The following is a 9,898-nucleotide window of genomic DNA, read 5'->3' as shown; positions in this document are numbered from 1 at the left end:
TATTATTTATCTCTTACATCCTCATCTTTTATTCATCTTTTACATTATTTCTACTACTGTGTTGTCTACTGCAGTCCCAGTAGCTTGAAGCAGCTTGCCCTTCAGGAATATTTTGTTATTCTTTATTACACCTGCTCATACGTTCATACACACAGACACCCGCAATCATACACAGTTTTCCTCCAATATGAAATCAATAGCAGTACTTTTAAACAGCAAATTTAAATGAATAGAATAAAGATGTTTTTGTGTAAAGGAAAGAAACAAAACAAATAGCAATAATAATAATAATAATAATAATAATAATAATAATAAAGAAAAAGTGAAAACAAGTTAGAATTGTTAATTGCCTGCTTTCTGTTGCTTAAAAATAGGAATACTTGTGTCTTTATTGTCAGCTCATTCAGGCATGTCATTTCTACTTAAAATCAATATTTTCTACAGAAATATTTTATGTAAGAAAAAGTAATGTGGAGGAGGAAAGTGTTGTAGCACTGATGATAGTCTTGTTGAAAGTAAAAAAAAATAAAAGAGCCATTTAAAAATAGGTGAATGTAGTATGATCGAAACATATGCAAACATCATTATTTTATAGAACTCTTAGATCAGTCCTCTCTTTCTTTCTTTCTTTCGATATTTTAATTTCAATTTGCTACCCATCCAATTGCATTTTAACTTCTTACTCTAAATGAAATTTAGTTTCTTTTTATTTGGAAATTTCTAATTGATAACAGTTAAATTGTTTTGTAAAAAAGAACAACAAGGATATTGTTTTAGTAAATTCAATTGAAATTACATTTATTTTTCGTAATATTAATTCAACATTGATCATTGTGATTGCTTTAATGGCTGTTAGTCCATTACGGCACAGACTGGATAGCTCTGTTGTACGATACAGGATGGGTTTTTTCCTTCTGTATTCAGAGGTTTGGGTTTCATTGATAGGGCTGCCTTTTGTGTCTCATAGGAGCAAGTCTGTTGTTTATCTTGGAGCCAAAATTAGGAAAGTTGCTCCACCAAATTGAAATCCTTATCCACTCCATTTATCTTAGTATGTATGCATGAAGGTAGGTTCTGTGTTGCAGACCAGAGATTTGTATCTTGGCTTTCAAAAGTATACAGAAGGATACATATCTTCTAGAAGCTCACAGGCTATGTGACTTTTCCTAATACTTTTTATAGATCCAAGCAAAACCAGGTATTACTGCTAGTTTTCATTATTTTCTCAGCATCAAAGGGCAGTGAATAGCAAAAGGAGAAGAAAATTTTAAAAATGCCTTGTAGTATTTACTTATTCAATTCTATATTTAAGAGTTGAGGAATTATGTACATTTTTTACATTTGACGGATATTTGTCCTCATCTTGTTTGTTGTTAATACGTTTCAGCTGATATGCCATCCAACCTTCATCAGGTGTCTTGGTTCTCATTTCTAAGGTATTTTTCGATGTAATGATTATTCAGGTCACTGCCTGGAACCGAACTCAGAATCTTGGGCTTAGTAGCCTGTGCTCTTAACCACTACACCATATGCCCATGAGCAATTATGGAGTGAATTTTAGGGCTTATAAGTCTAATATTTTCCTATCCTTCCTTAATACAGGTTCCCATATGCTGTTCATATCTGCACTCGGTCTGCTTAGGAAGTTGTTGTGTCCTAGCATATGTGCTGCTTCTTTTAGTTTTTGTATTTTCCAGTGGTGTCCTCTGTCATTTTAACTTCATCCCACAGGGGGAGGTGGTCTCCATTTTTCCATACATGATCAGCTATACCCCATTTATCAATATCTCATGTCACAGCTTTGCAATGTTCGTCTACCCTTATTTTGAGGGGGCGGTATGTTTCGCCTTTGTATAACCTACCACAACTGCATGGGATGGAGTACACACAGTCTTTAGTCATATTCTCTTCTATTAGTGGTTTTACTTGAAGGAAATATTTGCAAAGTGTTGTATTACTCTTGAATACTGTCCTGATGTCATATAGGCTGTATATCTTTCGTATCTTTCCCCAAGACACTTGATGAAGGCTGGATAGTATATCATCTGAAACGTTGTGTTAATAACAACCAAGAGGACAAATATCCATCAAATGTAAATAATGTATTTACTTATTGTTCTTTACATTCCCAGTTCAACCCCTCTGGTGTTTACTTCATTTTCCAGCCTTCTGGGTTTGATAAGATAAATGCCAGATAACATAAATGGGTTGATCTAATGGAAAATACCCCATCACCACCCCAAAATAATTGTTTACTTTTATGCTTATGTCAAATTAATGAGGGATTCTTTACATAGCCACTTTACCTGCAAGAACCAGCAGTCAAAAATCTTCCTACCTTCTTAAAAAAAGAAACAGGACACTCACAGCAGGAGCACTTTTGATCATAGATCTGTTTGAGAGCAAACTGGGATAAAAAAAAGTTGCTTTTAATTTTTCACTTTAACTAATAAAAGTTTAATATTTTCAATAAATAATTTTATGATAGTTTTCCTCAGTTAATATAAATTCCATAATTTATATATATATATATATATATATATATATATATATTGAATATTTGATATTACATTAATTTTATTGTTCAACTCTCAATAAAATATTGTGAGACTTCTTGACAAATACTTACATTTTAAAGGATTTCAAAATATGTTCAGCCAGTGTTTTCTTCTTCAAGCAGCCACAAGTAAGATACATTTCACTAAACCATAACATGAATCCATTTCACTGTAGCCTTCGTAAGTCCTTAATTTCATGTTGGGTGTCTTTGTCAATCATATCAATGTAACTGAGTGTAGTCTTTATCCTTTTATTAAGGTGCAGAAGTCTGCAAAATATAATATCTGATATGGCTTGATACTTAACAGGATAGCAATGGCCAGTGAAGTCTACCTTGCATTGAGTGACAGTAGTAGAAATGGACAGAATGCATCCATAAATCTCCTCTTTGGATTTGTACCCAGGGCATGCAATGTTTTGAGCCCTCTTGTGAAATTTGGTATATTACCTACACAGTAATCTTGAAGCTCTTTTTTAATAATATATTTTATCCGAATATTGAGTATAATACTTCAAAGTGTTCCTGATGAAAATGCTCTATCACAGGAAATCTCACATGGCTGTCAAATGCACAAGATGTCATTTGCAAAACAAAGACTGTTTTTCCTCTTTGAGACAAGAAAATACTTGAACCCCTAACAACAACTAATATACTAAGGTGAGACTCTTGATGGACACATTTCAGAAGGTAGTCTAGAGTGCATTATTTATTTTAATAAAAAGAAATAGGATGAATGGTCATGTCTGAAATGGCTTTGATCATTGGTTTAAACACTGAGTCACCCAGGAAAGATGAACGATTAAGTTGACCTCAACTGGATTTGAACTTGAAAAACAAAAGAGTGTAATCAAATATTCTTTTTTACTTAAGACACAAAGCCTGAAATTTTTGGGGAAGGTGCCAGTCGATTAGATTGACCCCCAGTACACAACTAGTACTTAAGTTATCGACCCCAAAAGGATGACAGGCAAAGTTGACCTCAGCGGAATTTGAACTCAGAATGCAAAGACAGACAAAATACCGCTAAGCATTTCACTCAGCATGCTACCGTTTCTGCTAGCTCACTGCCGTAGTGTAACCAAATATTGTAAGTAATTTTTTTCTGATATTCTATCAATTCTGCAATAATGTTGGCACAAGCCAGCAATTTTTTAAGGGTAGTGAGTTTGTCAGTTACACTGACTCCAGTGACCCCAAAAGGATGAAATGTATAGTTGACCTCAGCAGTATTTGAACTCTGAACACATTGATGCCACTATGCATTTATTCTGGTATACTAACGATTCTATTTATCACTAGTTTGCTTATGGTGATAAATACTTACGTCTAGTTTCATTTCAGTAGAAAATTAGACATGTGTTTTTCTTAAAACAAAATCAAAATACATGCCTATGAGAAAATTTTAATTGCATATTTAAATTACATAAATATATATATATAGATACATATATATATATATATATATATGTATATTTGCACATACACACATACATATAAATTCACTGTGGTCAATATCACATTATGTCAATATTTATCACACCAACCTACTTCAAAGAAACATACCTTAGTTTGATCACATATTCATGGTCATATATAGATGCAGTCTCAGTTTCTCCAATAAAACATAATGCTGCAGTTTTGAAGGATGAAAGAGTTGGGGAAAAAAGCAGGCTATAACAGGAATCGGTTTTAAAGAGTCAGGTTCAGATATATATCATGTAGTTCCTCTATATTGTTTGGTCACATTTTAGAGAAATTGTAGCAGCCGGAAGTAGGCTTTCATATCTTCTATTCAATATTACGAGAGATATTATAGCTCTTACACAGTAGTGTTGCACATTATTATTATTCATTCATTCATTCTCATCTTTATTTTCCATTCAGCTGTTCCAATATTTTGTCTATTGCTTTTTCAAGCCGTCTTATCAAATAGATTTGTTTTTTTTTATGGTGGTGGTGATGGTGGTATTTTTTTTTTTTCTTTTGGTTGTGTTTGCATATCAAGTAATTCATTTGCAATTCATTATATATGTTGCCTGGCATGATTTCAGCCAAAACTTCATGCAAATTTTTACAATCATATGCAATTATAGCCTTGACAAATCATATAGTTTCCTGCCTCTTTTCTGTTCCATTTCCATCACAGATACAGTCAATCAATATTATTTTGTGCTCTATAACTAGCTGCATATCAGGCAAAACATATTTATATTCAGTATTCTATACATATTAAATTGGTACTAAATTGAACTGTCCCTTTATGCTAGAATTTTTTTTAACCTTTATTTTTTTTATAGTAGAGACTGAACTCTTTTATGACCAAAGCTGGATAACTTTGAATGAAAGTTTTCTCTTAAGAAATTTGTAATAAGTATTCTATATATGTAATCTATGTAGATAAGTGATTTTCAATCATTCTTTTCCAATGTTAATTGGCTTATATTGGTAAAAGACTTATACATAATTACAATAGTAGAAATTACTTTTCCTAAATGTAAATGTAAGACATGTGGATAATCTTGGGACATATTTGATTGTATCAAAGCAATATGAACTTTTTGTTGATAATGGCTGATTTAATTCACTCTATGAAGTTTTGCTTTCATCTCTTGACCTTTTGATGTGACAGCTAAACCACTCACTCCCAAGATTTAGAAATTTAAATACATCTTAAATGAAAATCAAATACTCACTTTTGGCTGTTGTTTCTATGATGGTCTATTTAATCCAGTCTGACTGGGCTTCTTCCATCAATAATGGTAACAATCATTAATTCAATGGAACAGTCATTTAATAACTTTCAGATTATATACAGTTGTCATTGAAGGAAAGTTTTCAGTTAGCCCAGTCTATATGCAAGATCCCAGCTAAGACTACAATCTCTTTTTCCATACGTGTTGTAGCTCTTTCAATTCACTTACATATCTAATCTATTTGAGGAAGGCTTGAATACCACACAGTTTAATTTTCCTTCTTGTATATATGACAATATTTTGTTAACCTTTAACAGTCATGTTCCTAATGAATGGCAATTATTTATTATATTTCTGTTTCTCATATATAAAAACTGTTGTTTATTTTAATTATGTATTTTCTGTTGTCTATTAACATCTAAAAGAATTAATATTCAAATATTGGTCTGACCATATTTCTAATATGTTTCAATTAACTTTTAAAATTGAGAATTTGGAGAGATTTAGTAAAATAACTTTCTTTCAATATTAAGATGGTGTTTGTAACATATTTTAACAAAAGTTTCTAACATAAAATCATGATGGAAGGGTTTAATTCAAATATGAATATTTTAAAATGAGAAACTTTGTACTTAGAGACCCAAAGGTGGTGTTTGGCATTTTGTCATCAAAATAGTTAGAAATTTTTTTGAACTAGATGGTAAAGTGTAAGAGGGCAAATTTATCATCAGAAAAGTTAACCTTTAAAGTTTGGAATAGATATGAAAAAGAAAACAAACAGTAGTAGACAGACAGATGGCAGTTTCTCACCATGGATGCTGTTAACTTGTTTGGATGAGTTAAAGAATAAAAGGATATTTATGCAAGTCCATCAGTGAGTTTGCATAAATATCTTTCATTGGGTTAGGCAGTATATTAACACGTTAACTACCACAGCCTGTTAATGGAACTTACTGGTGACACCCTGTATTTCATGCAGTGATACTGCATACTGTTTAATTACAAGGAAATGTAACTTTTTTACGTTTTTACTATATTTCATAATTAAGCTTTAATATTTAGCACTCATTTTACTTAAACATCTTTGAAACCATGTCAAAGACACAGAATAAAATATTTTCTCAAATTATGGAAATGTACCACTGGTGGTACATATGGCAGTCGTGTGAAGTTTGCAATGAACTACTGGTTGTACATGCGACAGTTAACATGTTAATTCTTTGCAAGGTGATTTGTCAAGCTGTATTTGGTTGTGAGTCCTTATGTTCTGATTTTAAATCCCAGCAAGTTCAGTTTTGTCCTTTTATCCTCTTGAAGTCACTAAAACAAAGTACTAATCAAGTACTGGATCAATTCATTCTATAACCACATCCGTTGTGTAACTTTGTCCATGTCTATTGTTGTTTACATCAGTTGTCAAAACCAGTTTTGTGTTTCTTTCATTCCTTTATGCCATGTAACATAACATTTCAAGAAATAGATTAATAAAATAATAGTCTAAAGTAAAGATTGGGAATGAATGTAATTGACTAAACTCTTAAAGGCAGTGCCCCAGCCTGCACTCCTACCTTTCATCAAATAAACGAGACCTGTAAAAGAACAGAAACATCATTTCAGACAACCAAAAAGGGAAACATATAATCATTATATATTCAGTGTAGATCTTATCAAAAAGTTAAACAAGTTTCTTTTATGGTAGGTAGCTTAACTTACAAATCATATTTATTTGATATAAGATCATTAATCAACCATAAATATTTCATGGTTGTATCTTCAGTCAAGCTGACATCCTTGCTGTATTGTTGCTCTCAGACAGTATATTAGTTCTCAGACTTTATTATCAATTTTTCCTCCTCTCTTGATTCTTATCGTTTGTTGTTTACTGTTGTTATACAGATATCATTTGTTATGTCTCATATTACATCATCATTGTGTTTTCGATCTATGAATTTTTTTTCCCTTTTGTCTACATTCTTAACAAAGACTGTAGGAAAAAAAGGAAACCATAACGAGACATTCGATTGTGTGGTTCTCTTTTTTAAAGAAAGTTTTTTTACGCCTACTAGTAGCTTGTATCTTCTCTGTCGTCTTATAAAATTATTTAAATAACATTATTATTAATAATAATTTGCTTTTAGTCAATATGTTTGATAATCACTTGGTGGGTTATACCCAGCACCCTAGGGCAAGTGAAGGGTAAGAGGTGTTTAGATATAATTGAAAGTTTGTGATGAGAAAGTGGGGGAGGATTACAGAAAAACATTCATGTAATGCAACACAACACAACACATTTAATTCAAGTTAAGATTTCTCCAAGGATGTATGCAGTACTTGTCAACACAATCTTTTGGGTTTCTTTGAGTGATGGGTCACCTGGGATGTTTTCTAGATATTTCTGACACCCCCTTTTTTTTTAGTTATTATAGCCAAGAGCACCGACAATAACAGGGATGGTTTTTGCTTTAAGATGCCATATCTTTTGTTTCTCTTTCCAGATCCTCTTATCTACTGATCTTGTCAAGTTTTTTTCATAGATATATTCTTAGTAGTGGGGACATTTATATCTCTGAGTTTACAATTGTTTTCTTTTCCTGTCTTTAATAATTATGTCTGGTTAGTAAGTCTGGAGTATTCTGTCAGGAAAATCCTAGGGGCAATAACATTTTCACTTTCAGCCACTGGCTTGAGATGGTGTTCATGCCAGCTTGCAGGAGTATCGATTTGGCAATGCTTACATATTTTTTATTGTCCTACCACATCATAGCAATTCTTATCTTCATTTGGTTGTAGCTCAGGGTGGCCTGAAACAAGATAGTCTATTGTTTCATCAAATTTGTTGCAGAATCTGTATTTTGGATCTGTACCATCTCTATAAATAGTTGCTTGGTAATTTCTGGTAAACAAGCTTTGGTTTTATGCTGTCTTTAGTTCTCTGCTTTCAATTCTTAACTCCTCAGCCACTGATGGTTTGTTTCTTGGTCAGCATCAGAATTTTGGTTCTGAAGAATATACTATCCATGGTCTTCTGGTTTTGCTGTTCCTCAAGTTGTTTCTGCCCATTCTTTTCAGCAGTTTGTATGATTCTTTTTGCTTGCTTGGTGGTTATGGTTTCAAGTTCTTCATCAAGTTTCCTTGCAAATTTATATGCTTCCTTGACAACAGAGTGTGAATTTTTGTTGCATTCATGTTTTTATACAAGTTTCAGCATCAAGTCCTGTATACTAGATAAGTACCTGTTTAATATCTATAGTGAAGGTTTTTTTTATAGCAGAGTTCTAACTACATCATCATCATCATCATTTTTATTATTATGATTAAGCTGGTGAGCTGGCAGAATTGTTTCCACACCAGACAAAATGCTTAATGGCATTTCTTTAGGTTTTACATTGAGTTCAAATTTTGCCATGGTTGACTTTGCTTTTCATCCTTTTGGGATCAATGAAAGAAGTACCAGTCAAGTACTGGTAATTTACGAACCCCTCTCCCAAAATTTCAGGCCTGGTGCCTGTAGTAAAAATTTTTACTACTATTATTATGAAGGTGGTGAGCTAGCAGAATTAGTAGCATGCCAGGCAAAATGCTTAGCAGTATTTTGTCTATCTTTTCATACTGAGTTCAAGTTCCACCAAGGTTGCCTTTCATCCTTTGGGATCAATAAATTATGTACTAGGGAAACACTGGAGTCGCTATAATCAACTATTCCCCTCTTCAAAAACATTTTAGGCTTTATGCTTTTAGTAGAAAGGATTATTATTATTTTGGTATTTTTGGGTGGGAAGACTGATTTTTCTGTACTACAACCAAGAATTATTCAGCTTCTCAACGAGTGCTCTGATTTTTCTTTGTTGCTTTCCATACTACGTTCTTTTTTTACCTCCCCAGATATTGGCCACCTAAGGGCTTTTCTTACAAATCTTAATATGGCATTCTGTAGCCCAATTTTTAGCATAGTTTTTGCCGTGTTCCTAATTTCTCTTGTTGTTTGTCCTTTTTTCTCACAACTAATTGTCATTTAAGTTTCTAATTTGCCTTTGTTTACTCCCTTGGAAATAGAAAATAAATTTTGTGTGTGTGTTGTATAGCTTTCTGTATTAGTCTTTGTTTACATGTATTTATAATCATACAGTTACCATATTATAATAGATTTTCTAGTTGGACAAGGTCCCTACCCCTGTGTTTGTGGTAAATATAATCATGCCTAATATCAAATTTAAAGTGATTTATGCAGTTATTTTTGCTTTCTGTCTAGTCTTGCTTGTCTAATTTAAAAAATTATGACTTATTACTGAGACAGCTAGAGTTTTGATGCATATACATGCATGATGGCTACAACTCACTTTTGAGCAATTCTTTTGTTTGATTATTCTCTTAAACATACACAGCATTGATGTGGCTTTTCAGTTCTGTTAGAGACCTAAATACTTTTGATATATCTATCTATCTATTTATCTATATATACATATGTATATATGTATGTATGTATGGCATATATATATATATATATATATATATATCATCTATACCATCCATATATATATGTACATAATGTGTGTGCATATATATATAATATATATATATAGTGTGTGTGTGTGTGTATGTATGTATATATATATATGTATGTATATATATATATGTATGTATATAT

The sequence above is a fragment of the Octopus bimaculoides genome, chromosome 10 (genome assembly GCF_001194135.2).
Source record: "Octopus bimaculoides isolate UCB-OBI-ISO-001 chromosome 10, ASM119413v2, whole genome shotgun sequence".
NCBI lineage: Eukaryota > Metazoa > Mollusca > Cephalopoda > Octopoda > Octopodidae > Octopus > Octopus bimaculoides.
The sequence above is the reverse complement of the archived record's forward strand: the minus strand, read 5'-3'. Positions refer to the sequence as shown.